At 39.1% G+C, this 14,064-nt stretch overlaps 2 long non-coding RNA genes across 3 annotated transcripts; both read left to right on the forward strand.

The window, feature by feature from the left end:
• Positions 1-9,676: 9,676 nt before the first annotated feature.
• Positions 9,677-11,435, forward strand: LOC127536373 (uncharacterized). 2 transcript variants are annotated; one of them, XR_007945367.1, is made up of 4 exons: positions 9,677-9,968; positions 10,748-10,844; positions 10,968-11,126; positions 11,239-11,435. It is a non-coding gene; the product is annotated as an uncharacterized LOC127536373 (long non-coding RNA). The 2 variants fall into 2 exon arrangements; XR_007945366.1 differs by lacking the exon at positions 9,677-9,968 and having other exon boundaries at positions 10,482-10,844.
• A 204-nt stretch (positions 11,436-11,639) lies between these two features.
• On the forward strand, positions 11,640-12,973 carry LOC127536372 (uncharacterized). The gene is made up of 5 exons (XR_007945365.1): positions 11,640-11,773; positions 11,850-11,943; positions 12,057-12,389; positions 12,503-12,674; positions 12,865-12,973. It is a non-coding gene; the product is annotated as an uncharacterized LOC127536372 (long non-coding RNA).
• The last annotated feature ends 1,091 nt before the right edge of the window (positions 12,974-14,064 follow it).

Here is a 14,064-nt window from a genome sequence, read left to right on the forward strand (position 1 = left end):
TGAAAAAGTTCTGAAAAACAGTTTAATACGGAAGATCTGTTCACTCACATTCTGTTTGTATTCCTTTGTAAAAATGGGCATTTCCTAACACTTTATCGTCTTTGTCACTTCTATTTTCTAACACTGTTAAAAATGCATCATTTTCAGTTTCAGTGTCACTACTCCTGTCCAGTGACTTATCCTGCTTTCTTCCAGGCCCCGAGACCCTGTTCTTGTAATTCACTGAATTATTTCAGACTCTCCTTCTCTTCCATATCTCCACCTCATCCTGGTTGTCCAGGGCATCCCTAGTTTCCATTACACATCTGAGTGAGGAGGAGGAGTTAAATTTCGTCATAAGCGGACCCAACTCAAACTCAGCCGTTTGAGCAGGCATAGTCACAAAATGTGGTGTAGCAAGGCAGGGAGGAAACAGACAGTTTTCAAATTCGAACCTCATAATGAGCTACTGCAACACACACTACTATAAGAAAACTTTCACAAAGTGAGATTTGCATAATATGTACAACTGTGATATACATGTAGTGGAGTAAAAAGTACAAAATTTCCCTCTGAGATGTGGTGGAGGAGAAGTAGAAAGAGGCATGAAAAGTGCAGAACTTGAGTAAACAGTACTTCATTAGATTCCACCACTGCCTTGACATCATATGACAGGGTTGAAGACACTGGTTAAGGCTTCTCTTGTTATCTTCTACTTTACCGTAAAGAAAGACAGGAAAGAAGGAAAAGTGATATCTAACAATGGACACAGGGTTTGTAATAAAAACAAACTTCCACACATTCGCTTTCACTTGTTTGTATTTCCTCTTCAGCCTTGTGAGCCCATGTTGTTATCCTGCATCCAACCCATTTAGATATTAGCTCTTAATGATTAATAGCAGCTAGTGTCAGGCCGTGCTTATCTCAGTAACAGATGCAAGAGGCCAAGAGTAATCTGAGTATGAGAACAAATAACAGCTGATAAGAGTGGGTGGAGGAGCATGTGGAGTGTGTGTGCATGTGGTTCTGCATGTGTGTGTGTGTGTGTGTGTGTGTGTGTGTGTGTGTGTGTGTGTGTGTGTGTGTGTTTAGAAGGCGAACATTTGTTCTTGCAGGAATTGTCCAGCCCCCACAAGAATGGAATGTGTTTCCATGTGCGTTCCACTGCGCTGCACATACCATCAACTCAAGACACACACACACACACACACACACACACACACACACACACACACACACACACACACACACACACACACACACACACACACACACACACACACATTATTGACATACATTAATTTCCTGAAGAGTTACGATGATCCAAATGGCTACTTTCCAAATCTTTGTCCTAACCTCAACCTAAATCTAACTTCAAACCACATCTAAAATTGAATCTTTTGCACTACACGGACTTGCTCTTCGCTCTTTAGTGTAACACAAACTGATTTATGCCCCCACCCTCATTCACTGACCAGTGCAAAACAACCCACCACCCCATTTACAGATCATGGCAACAGTGTCCCCACTGTTAAATTCCTAAAACAAACACATTGCATTTTGTTTTACACTAAAAAACAGCAAACTGCTGAAGGAAATGATGGTTTACATGAGTCATGTTTAACATTAAAAAAGATGCTTCTAATAAAGTAGAATTATCTTTGTCTCTGTTATTGCGCAGCAAAAAGCCTCTCGACATAATCTTCTCTTCCTGCGTTTCCTCTTCTACTTCATCACTTATCTGGGTTTTCCTGGCACGGACGCAGGAAAGACGGACGTCAGCAACACAGCGCGAGGCGTTGTTGGGAAAGGCCGCAGGGAGGGCTGGGCCTTTCTGGATGGAGACAGATTAGGGTATTTGGTGCCAAACACTACATCCTTCACAACAAATAAGGAGTGAGACGAACTAAAGTTTGGAGACAAAGTGAAAGGGCAATTATTATTATTAAGTTTAATGGATTGAAATTGCTAAGAAAAGGCAGACTTGTCTGAACTGTTTTTGCTCACTTAAAAGGAGAGGTAAGAGAAGGAAGGAAGAGCCTCCATGTAGCTTATCAAACCTGAGTAAAAGCAGTTCAGTTAAGCCCTATGATAAGCAAGAATCATCCCTGTGATGATTACTGTTGATTGGCCGGTCCAGCTCTTTGATCTTTGGTGGTATTTTTCTGATTTTAGTGACAGTTTATGGAGTGGATTGCAACAAGATATTATATCCTAATAACGTTGTCGATACTCTAACTTTTACTGTAAAGCTCCCAGCAGCTCAATCAATAAGCTGTTACTTATTTTGCGAAAAAGTGAATGCTCATAAAGATTGTACAGACATTTACAGTCTCCACATCCAAATATTTATTTATCCAGAACTTGGTTTATGATCCAATTCTTACAGAACTAGAAACATCAGCCTCAGCTGTACTTTGTTTAGTGTGTAGTGCTATCTGACAGAGTTAGGAGGATGTGCTGAACTAATGTAATGAAGACTATCTGATTAACCTCAGCATGTTGGGATCATGGAAGTGGCTAGCATGCTAAAGTTAGCATTTGGCTCAGAGTACCGTAGGGCAGACACACAGTGCTGTTAGCATGGCTGTAGTATAATTCATGTACATCTACGTCAGAGTTACTGATATTACCAGCTTCCTACTTTTAAATGCTGTTAATGTGAACATCAAAGTAGATTATTGCACTGAAACATACAGTATTTTAACAGCCAATGTTTCAGTAAACCAACCATGTAATAGTGTTGTTAGATTTTATTACTCTCCTATAGCAGACACTGATGAGATTTTCATAAATTGCTTGCCAGGTGTTCAGATGGAAAGCAGCACTGATATCTTTGTATTTTGATTTCTTTGTCTACTGTAGTGTGAGTGATAGCTGCGATCTCTACTAATAATCCTAAAATCATCCTTTGAGTCAAAAGCACAAATTATCACATAGGCTGTTTAGACATCTGGATTGAAAAATACATTTTTTTTGTCCCAACGTATTCCAACAATAGGAAACATTCAGTTTTGATATTTTTGCACTGCTAAGTTATCTCAATAACTTAGTTAAACTGAACTGAATTGTGTGTCTGTGAATGTGTGTCTGGGTTGTGTGTGTTTTTATTATTCTGATCAGGACTACACTTGTGATTCTGCTTATTAACTTTGCTGTTGATATGTAAACTCAACTTCAAGATTATTCAGTATGTTGGAATGTGTGTACCCAGCCACTGAGCAAATGGGAGTTTGATCTTTCGCACACAACCAAAGGCCACATTAATGAGCACAGACAATGTTGGGGAAATGACTGTGAGATTACTGTAGAATTCCACTGACAATGGAGAGTCAGCATTCCTACATTCATCTTTAAGCTGAGCCTGCACTCATCCTGTCTCTCGGGCTCTTTGTACTGTAACCGCTGGTTTGGCTGCTATGTGCTCTTTGACTGCCTGTTACCTTCTCTTCCTCCCCCTTCCTGGCTGCAGGCTGTGTGAATGTGTGTCTGTGGTGTACCTCAGACTTCAGATGTCACAGACCAGCTTAGCTTTTAGAGGGTTGACCTTTCACCTTCGCTGTTTGCAATCCTACAACTGATGGTAGGGAAGCACATGTCTCATAATGAGCTGCTTTCAGACTTTGATTCATAGAGCAGAGAGAACATGATAGTTTGTCCTCACATGAACGTGTGGACAAATGAACAGGCTGGCACGTACAACACATGTAGACTGACACACACAGACCATAAAACATTTGTGATCAGCCCGGCTCCACTTACAGTCTCAGCTGTTTGTGGTTCATACAGGCAGTGGAGGCAAGAAGAAAGAGTCAAACAAATGGATGTGTACAGTACTGGGACTTTAGATGTTTAGATTCTTATCCATCACAGATCATGTAGACCTCTGACTGGTCTGAAATTCATTCTGCAGCGAGACAACAAGCCCATGATGTGATAAAGTGATAAAGAGCTGCAGGAACCTGGAATTCAACATCAGATTGAATGGCCCTCTCAGATCCCCGTGGCAGAGTTTCCAAAGAACCTTATCTGACCTATACTGATCTTATCTTAAGAGGCCTCCAAAATGGTCATAAATGCTCCAACTCGGAATCCAAATAGGAACTGTTGACAACCCTGCTGAGAGACACTTTTAGTAAGAAACAAAGGATGGTTTGCTTCATGTGTTGACTTCATGTTGGTTCAGTGATTGGATGATAGGTCTGAGGGAATTATTTGTCACAAATGCACATAAACTAAAATATGACATTTTAGACAATACTTTGTTGTCGTTTGACGATCTGAAAACTAAATTCGACATCCCGAACAAACACTTCTTTAAGTACTTGCAGATCAGAAGCTTTATTTTGTCTCACCTAAATAATTCATCTTAGCAACCTCCATTATCCATGATGGAATCATTCTCCATACAGAATTGTTTCAGCAAGGGGCGGGTTGTCAAGTATACAAAAAGGATAACTCTGAGAGAAAAAGACATGAATGGTCACAAGATTTAAATGAGGAAATATCTCTGGAAGAATGGGGTACAATATGCTCTATCGCCCAATCTCAGACCATCAACACCCGACTACGCTTGATACAGTACAAGTGGATAATAGGACTATACACTACTCCTGCAAAATTGAACAGATTTAACCCTAATATTCCTGATCTTTGCTTTAGGTGCAGTGAATATCAAGGCACTCTATACCATTGCCTGTGGGAGTGTGAGGTTATTCAAAGATTTTGGAGTCAGGTGACACAGTATATCTCACAAATGACCTCTACCTTGATTCCTCTAACTGCTACATTTTGTGTTTTGGGTATTCATCCTGCTAATTGCTCTCTATCTATCAATGAAAAAAAGATGGCAAGTTTATGTCTACTACAGGCTAGACATTCAATCGCTCTGTGCTGGAAAAATGTCAGTGGTCCTAACCTCGGCTTTTGGCTGAGAAATTTAACTTCAAGTCTGGCTTTAGAAAGACTCACCTATACTATCAGGAAGAAAACCTCTGAATTTAAAGACATTTGGGAAAGATTTTTAGATTTTGTCAAGCATGATGATATAGAAGATGCTTTGTAAGTGATATTATGTGGGTGCGAAATGATGTGAATCTTTGATGTACCGTGGGATTAAAGCAAAGGTCTAATGTTGTATGCTGCCTGTTTGAATGGGGAGGTTTAAGTATTTTATTTTATCTGATCATTGTTGACTGCCTTCCTGACTGTTACATAACTTGTTATTGTTGAAAATTCAATAAAGACATGTTTTTTTCAAAAAATGACATTTTGGTTTGATAAATAATGCTGACAGCTGAAATATTCAAATCCATCGGTGCAACAGACTGACTGAGAGCTGTACAAGCTGTCATGTCTGAAATTTTTGAATTTTTCTGACTTGTTGATCAGTTGATAGAATCCTTAAGAATTCACCACCAACACTATTTTCCCAACATGTCTGCATGAACAGATGAAAAACCTGCAGGATTTGACTGGTTGTGAGTCTCTGACAAACAATGAGTGACACACCTTTTATTTGTGTGGAACTTCACCCTACTCAGCCAGCCGGGAGCTTCTTTTTAGCCTCAGGATGTTTTGTGAATATGGCCCCTGTTTTTTGTATCATGGAGTCAACCTGGGCTCATCAAGAGACCGAAGACAAACCCACAGAAGTACTGTGGCCTTTCTTTAAGATGCTCGGAACAACCTAGCTGCCAAGTAGCAGCATTTTCTATTGACTTTCAGTGATGAAAACTTTTCACAGAATAGCTCCCAGTGCTGCTGTTTAAGAGTATGTGCAATAAAGTGTGTATAGCAGGTGATTTCTCTGTTTACCTGAGCTGACATTTAATAGTCATTTTAGAAATGTGATACTATTAACAAAAGTTCCATAAAGCAGTAAAATGCATTTTAACACAAGGCTAAATGATCTGTCTCAGTTAATACAATCGCAGTATTACTATGCATCAAAAAAATCTGTGCTATACCATGGATATGTGCTATAATATTATTACTCCGCCATTGAATGCAGCGGAGTTAAGTGACGATCAGTGTACATTTGTCCAACTGTCTGTCTGTCTGTGTGCAACGTTACTCAAAAACAGACAGATTTGGATGAAATTTCCAGGGAAGGTCAGAAATAACACAAGGACCAAGTGATTAGATTTTGGTAGTGATGCGGCTTATAGTCTGGATCCATGGATTTGTTAAATATTTCTGTATCATTGGGAGAAAGTAGCACAGTGTCGTTGTAACCATGACAACAAGTGAACAATATGTCAGCTGCCTGCTGATGAACACATGATTGGGGGTGTTTCTGAGTCCCATCAATACCCGCCACCCACTACATATTTAGGTCACTCGATTTGGTATCCATACATAATATACACATGCATAACATACACCTGTGCTCAGCGAAAGGTCATTTTTTAATTAAAGATTTCATCCATCTGTAATGATTTCTTATCTTACATGTATAAATACAAATTGAATATTATATAATTACATTTTTAGGAAGCTGGAAATTATCAATCAATAATTTATGGAAAAGGGGTGGGATTAAATAAGTGTTTGCTCACTTCTTCTCACTCTTTTTCGAATATGTAGATCTAGTCCAGAAGTGTGGAATAATTATTTTGCTTTATAAAATTGTTTTGTATGCATGTGTATGGATATGTATGTATATGAGTCTATGTATAGATATCTATGTATAGATATGTTTGTATGTGTATATGTATGTGTATGCATATATATGGATATTTAATATCCATTCTTTGTTCACTTGATACTTGTGTTTACATATTCGAAATAAATATCACAAATGAAATGAAATGAAATACAATAACTGAGCAGCCTTGGCGGAGTACTGCGCTCTCTGAGTGCTTTTCTTGTTTTTGCAACTACTACTATTTATATTTTGGTTTATTTTTAATTTTGCACTAAATTACTTAAATGTTTGCACTGTCTCTGCTGCTGTAACACCACACATTTCCCCACTGTGGGATTAATAAAGGGTTGTTTTGTCTTAAATTAAATATATCACAGAGGTTGTTTTTGAACTGACTTGACCCTTTGCATGAACCCCTTCCATTTGTCTTTAGGGGCTTAAGCTCTTACAGTCCCCAAAAATGTTGCCTTTCTGCCTTTAGGCGATGCAGTCATTCTATACACAATCAACATCTCTCTTTGTGTACAGAAGATAGGTATCCAAATAGGCAACGTGGCAAGAGCAGTTGATCAGAGTACACTGCAGCATCAAGACAACAATTTGGCAAAAAGGAAGGGTTTGTAGAGATACTGAAGAAACTAATAAAGAAAAGAAGAACAGGTGAGCAAGTAGGAGTGGTAAATCATCTGATGGATGGATGGAGTTCAGAAGAAGGAATAAATGAGCTGAGAAAGTGAAAACAGACATTTATTGCAGCCAACATTTTGATTTGACTCTAAAGCACACATGAAGACAATTTTCTTAACATTGGCCAGTCTGCAAATAGAGACTAAACAACACCAGGATGCTGAAACCAGTTCATCTAAATCCAGCAGTTTGTTTTTTATGAAAATATTATTTCAGAAATTATACAATGTTTGTCCAGATGCATGTTCCAAAATAATCTTTGAAGACACAACCGCATACACTAAGAATCAAAAGTTTGGACACACCTTCTCATTCAATGTTTTTTCTTTATTTTTTTACTACTTTCTACATGTAGATACATACTGAAGACATTAAAACTATGAAGCAAGATATATGTCATTATGTAGCAAACAAACAATTGTGAAATAATTCTAAATATGTTTTGTATTTTACATTCCTCAAAATAGTCACCCTTTGCTTTGGTGACTGCTTTCAAACTCAACTTCAACTTCCCCTTTGTTGTCATTCAGCAATGTACATAGTAAACAAACAAAAGGACGTTCCTCACATCCATTCACAGTGCAGAAATAAAAGTAACACTATAAAAATGAAGACTAAATATAAGCTAAAACAAATACAAAATAAATAAAAAAGACTAAACTAAATAAAAAGAAAACACAAGCATACATCAGACACAATCATACTCCCTACTGACAATGGGTGAGATTAATGTGACTGCAGTTTTGGGTATGGAGGTGGCAGGTGTGTGTGCAGGTCTATGTGCATTGCAGACCCAGGGTGTTCAACAGTCTGGGAAGGGTCCTTCATGATGGAGGTGGCCCTGCATCTTGAAGGTCCCCTCCCACCCCTCACATGGATTGTTTGTTGCCCTCTTGGCTTTCTCTCTGTGAGCTTCATGAGGTAGTCATCTTCTGAAATATTTTTCACTTCACAGCTTTCTTTATGGGGCTGGGACCATCAGTTGTGTTGTGCAGAAGTCAGGTTGGTACACATTTGACAGCCCTATTTTACAAATATTAGAATCCATATTATGGGTAGAACCAATCAGCTAAGTAAAGAGAAACGACAGTCCATCATTACTTTAAGAACTGGAGGTCAATCAGTCTGGAAAATTGCAAAAACTTTGAATATATCCCCAAGTGCAGTCACAAAACCCATCAAGAGCTACGACAAAACTGGCTCACATGTGGACTGCCCCAGGAAAGGAAGACCAAGAGTCTCCTCTGCTGCTGAGGATAAGTTCATCTGAGCCACCAGCCTCAGAAATGGCAAGTTAACAGCAGCTCAGATTACAGCCTCGATAAATGCCACACAGAGTTCTAGTAGCAGACACATCTCCACATCAACTGATCAGAGGAGACTGACCAATAAGACCTTTATGGTCAAACAGCTGTTAAGAAACCACTACTAAGGAAAAGCAACAAGCAGCAGAGATTAGTTTGGGCCAAGAAACACAAGGGATGGACATCAGACCAGAGGAAATCTGTGCTGTGCTTTGCTCTGATGAGTCCAAATTTGAAAGTTTTTCTTTCACCCACCATGTCTTTGTCAGAAAAGGTGAATGGATGGTCTCTGCATGCATAGTTCCCACCATGAAGCATGGAGGAGGAGGTGTGATAGTGTGGGGGTTCTTTGCTGGTGACACTGTTGGGAATTTATTCCAAACTGAAGGAACACTGAACCAGCATGGCTACCACAGCATCCTGTTGTGACATGTCATCCCATCCCATTTGCATTTAGTTGGACCATCATTTATTTTTCAACAGGACAATGACCCCAAACACACCTCCAGGCTGTGTAAGGACTATCTGACCAAGAAGGAGATGAAGGAGTTCTGCATCAAATGACCGGGCCTCCACAGTCACCTGACCTAAACCCAATCCAGATGGTTTGGGACGAGATGGACCGCAGAGTGAAGGTAAAAGAACCAACAAGTGCTCAGCATCTCTGGGAACTCCTTCAAGACTGTTGAAGAACCATTTCAGGCGACTACCTCATGAAGCTCATCCAGAGACAGTCAAGAGTGTAAAAAGCAGTAATCAAAGCAAAGAGTGGCTATTTTGAATAGTCTAAAATATAAAACATGTTTTCACTTATTTCACTTTTTTTATTTACTACATAATTTCATCTGTGTTAATTCATACTTTTGATGCCTTCAGTGAGAATCTATAAAGTAAATAGTCACGGAAATAAAGAAAAACCATTAAATGAGAAGGTGTGTCCAACATTTTGACTGGTACTGTATATCACATGATGTTCATATACACTGAGCATGCTGGTGTATAAGCACAACACAGCAAATTGAGAAGTGTTGAATTCTTGGTGTTAAACTTGACATACACTAGTAGAGTTAATTATACTCTAGATAGAGTTAAATGCAATATAATTAACTCTCAGTCGATAAATAGTTGTTGTCAAAACCGAGTGTAAAAAGGAAGTGTCACTAAATCAAACCTGTAAGTGTTAATGTTTAAATATTAACTCCGAATTTCTTACTCTAAACACTGATCCTGTATTTCACACTGTAAGTGTCAACGCCGCCCTTCCCCCTTACACCGCCTTATATCTCGACTGCGTCGAATCGTCTGCTGAAGAGAGAGCAACGTCTCAACTTAAACGGCCGCATTGTTCGGTAAGTACATGAGGTAATTTGTTGTATTTTACATTAATATTACTCTAAAGGCGCCCGGTCGCTTTTCAGTAGTGCCACGGTAACTTGTCACGCTGTAACTATCCTAACCACCCGAACACCTGCTTAATGAGCTAACGGTTAGCATGCATGCTGGTCTCACTGTAACATAAAAACTGAGTAATGGCAGTAAACGGTAAGTTAAGATGAGTGAAACGAGTCATGCCGTTTGTAACCATAGATATAAAACGTGATAAAATGATACTAACTGTTCGGAATTGCTAGTTAGCGTGCTAACGCTAGCAAGCTCTTCGTCCAAAGTGATTTCGATATTTTTTGTTGCGAAAATAACACAGCTCTTGGTGAAGTATAATATAACGTTTTGTCAGTATCAACCACATACCGTGAAATTGCTGTTTTTGACAGAGTGCTCATGTTTATGGTGCCAAAACGGCATGGTGTCTTTCGAGCTGGGTCACACTCACATATCACTATTATTTTAAGAGAGAGTTGTATTTCTAAGTGTCATATGGTTTATCTTGGTAGACACTGCAATGTTGGTTCCCTCAATGACATGAAAATAACATTATTTATTTTAATTTTTTATCTGTCTGTCTTTTAACATGTGTAGATGCATTAATGTCTCCTGACATTTCATGTAGTAAGATATTTTTACAATAATGGGCTAAGCTGCATGATATTTGCTCACATTGACTTTTCATTTAATATCAGTATATCAGATAAATTGTTCATTAAGCTATCCTGTCTTTGAATTCATATAGAAAATGCTGGCAAAGGTGGAATACGGAGGAGTCCAAAAATACATAAAAGTTCCCCAAATTGTTGAAAACTTTGACTTCCAGAAGTTTCTTCAAGAAGGTTTGTCTCCACACATTTTGAGCTAAAAAGAAAAAAAAAGAGCCTTACGGGCCATTTTAGAGAATATTTTCATTATTGTAGTGTGTCTGTTTTGTTTTTAAGCTTTTATGCCATTTTTCCCAGTATCGGACAAATTTAGTCTGCAGGCCCAACTTGTGACTGAAGGTGTGCTCAGCTTGACTGACACATCAGATACCGAGGTTGATGCCGACACATTCGATGAGCTGGTCAAGTCAGGGGTGAGAAACTTCAAGGTTGGATATCGCCAGCATCCAGCAACGGGTAAGGTTATGTTGTCTTGTTTGTTTTTTGTGTTTGTTTTTTTTAATCATTCACCAGTCAATAAATTAATCATTTTAATTTTAATTGATTCCTCTCTAAACTTTTTTTTTAGACATTTGTATTGTATTGGATGAATCAGATTCATCTGTAATACCAGACTCATCACCATCTCCTGCATCACTGCCAGTCCCCCCGGTATCACCAGCCTCTACGCCAGACTTCGCAGCACCGTCACCGGCGTCTTCCAATTCATCAGATTCTACTATTATCCTCCCAACCACAAAGAACAGGAAGAGGGCCAGGAAAGAGTTGGATCGCGATGAAGCAAGACAGGTAAACCTTGAAACCTGCTACACATGTATCAGATCATAAAATTGGTGCTAGATAAGAGGCAGCACTTGAACTATTTAAATTGGTTTAATGTAATATGTGAAACTAAATTTAACCAAATGTAGTCAATTAATTTGAAGCATGAAGCTAAGGGTTGAAAAAAAAAAGTTGTCTTTGCAGAGGGTTGAAACTGCTCTGAGCTCTAATCCGAAGGGTGAAGAAATCTTCAGAGAGTATAACAAAACCAAAACACTGTCAGTTGTGACACGCAAGCAGATGGTCAACATTCTGGTTGCAGAAATGATAGAAACATACGGGTAAGAAATAATTTTTAATACACTGGCAAATGAGAACACGACTGGACACATCTAATAAATAATTTGTTTCTAAAAGGAGGATTCCACCAATGCATGTCCGGGCCAGTTATGCACTTGGAATTGTGACCCTTTTTCCATATCTCCAAGATCCTTACTCAAAACATGGATATGTAAGTTTTAATGTGCCTTTGAAGTCCAAAAATGTGTTGTAGAACTTATGCCATATGACGAGGTAAAAATGTATTATTTTCACTACTACTTTATATTTGATGTGTGCATGCAGGAACACTACTATGATCCTCAGGCCAATACTGGCTATCTTGCATGGCGACTCAAGACGGTACAACGCAACACCTGTGATGGCTTCCGTGAGTGTTCCAGGCCTGATTTCCAGGACAGCCCGACAACCCATCGAGAATCTCTGTTAACTGGTGATCAGCTTCTTGGTGAGGAGTGCAAGGAGGCTCTTTCCATAATGAGACACTCGATGGACACATCTGTGGTTAGAGAGAAGATGAGAGCCACCTTTGACTACAGACAGAAGCTGGTTCATGACCATGATGCAACAGCTTCAGTGTTGGATGTCTTCCCTCGTTTTCTTGATACAGCAGGACTGGTAGGAATATGTAGAGATTATTATTTTTATTACAAATTTTTTGAAAACTGACTCCTTCTAATGCAAAGTGTGTTTAAGTAAGCTGCATGTGGACATTGTGCCTCTGTTTAAAGATTGAACAGGATTTTTCCATGATGTTTGGGGACCATGTCTCTGGAAGGTTTCTTGCAAGGTGGTCTTCAGATTTCAAGCACAGAGTCGTCACAGAATGCCAGAGTGTTCCCTCAAGTTCTTACGTTGAAGAGCTGCTGGCTGCTTCTGATCTTGAGGTTGAGAATGACTACGGTAAATATGAAGTTTTTCTGTATCCAACATACAATCTATTGCCCATTTCAATAAATCCAATATGCAACAGTCATCCAAAGCTATATTTGTGGTTTTGGTATCATTTTGGTTAAATGGTAAATATCTGTAGTAAGCAAGAAATAACGTTTTACAATGGTTTGGTTGTCTGTCTCAAATATTTGTCTTCAAGGCTGGGATAGTGACATGTCTGCTCTCCTGCTGCTGTTGCATCTTCTGCCCCCCACATCAAAAGGCCAGAAAAAAACTCCCAAGATGAGCTCAGCACAGGCAGCCAATCATGTCGTCAGATTCATTAAGGTTTGTACCATCAGCTTTTTGTACTAACGTGTGAGAAGTGTGAGGTGCAGATTGGACTGTAAGAATAATTCTTGCTGTGTATCTAGTACATTATGCTAAGTCTATGCATAATGTGTCATTCAAACTAAAGGAAGGAGCCAGCCTCACTACATTCCTGGATAAAGTCGATGCAAGGCAGCCTTTCCTCCTTTGCATCGGAGAGCAAAAGAAGAAAATCACAAGGTTCTTCATTGTTGTGGACCAGAAAGCTATCCCATGCAGCGCTCAGACATCGGTGGCTGCTTTTGATGTGCTGTTCAAGACTCACTATGTCTTCAGCCTCTCCTATGATGAAGCACTTTCTGCATTCTACACTTTCATCCAAACAACAATATACAACATTGATGTTGGAACCACAAAGGAAACCCCACGAGTCAAGGAACTGAGGGCCAAACTACTGCAAGACTATTAAAATGCCACCAGTTCACAAAGGTCAGTCTGTCTGATACAGCTGTCAAATTGTACAAAAATTGGGTTCGAAAACGTTTAAAATTACGTGCAGTTTGTTAAAAGATATTCGAATATCTTGTGGTGGTGTCGTAATTGTCCACTTGGGACCGATGCTTTACTACATGTTGTTTTTTGTTTACTGTGAGGTCAAAAGTGCAATAGGTCAAGTTTATGAAAACGTTTTAGAGCGCCCTCTGCTGCCTCACAAGGGAAACTCCTTCAAATACTCTGATGCATTTATACAGGCGCTCAAGCGGGTCATTACCGTTCGAATGCAGACTTTTCACACTATGTTTAAATGAAAAGTGACAGCCCTACTGTCTGAGTATGTTCACATGTTTTGTTTGTAAAAAGCACCACAAAAGTGTTCAGTTCTTTGTCAACATTTAAAATTTCAGCATGGACTGTATCCAGCTAAAAACTTGCGTTTGAAATGTGGAGAGCAAGGATGTCCTTCATCATTTTGTACATTCAGTGGCTTCAGAAAGCACCTAAAGACTGTTCATAAGAACCATGATGAACTGGTTGATACTAATCTGGAAGTGGCCACACAAAGACATTTTGAGTTTGAATCTTTAAGTGA

The sequence above is a fragment of the Acanthochromis polyacanthus genome, chromosome 12, assembly GCF_021347895.1.
Source record: "Acanthochromis polyacanthus isolate Apoly-LR-REF ecotype Palm Island chromosome 12, KAUST_Apoly_ChrSc, whole genome shotgun sequence".
In the NCBI taxonomy this organism is placed as follows: Eukaryota; Metazoa; Chordata; class Actinopteri; family Pomacentridae; genus Acanthochromis; species Acanthochromis polyacanthus.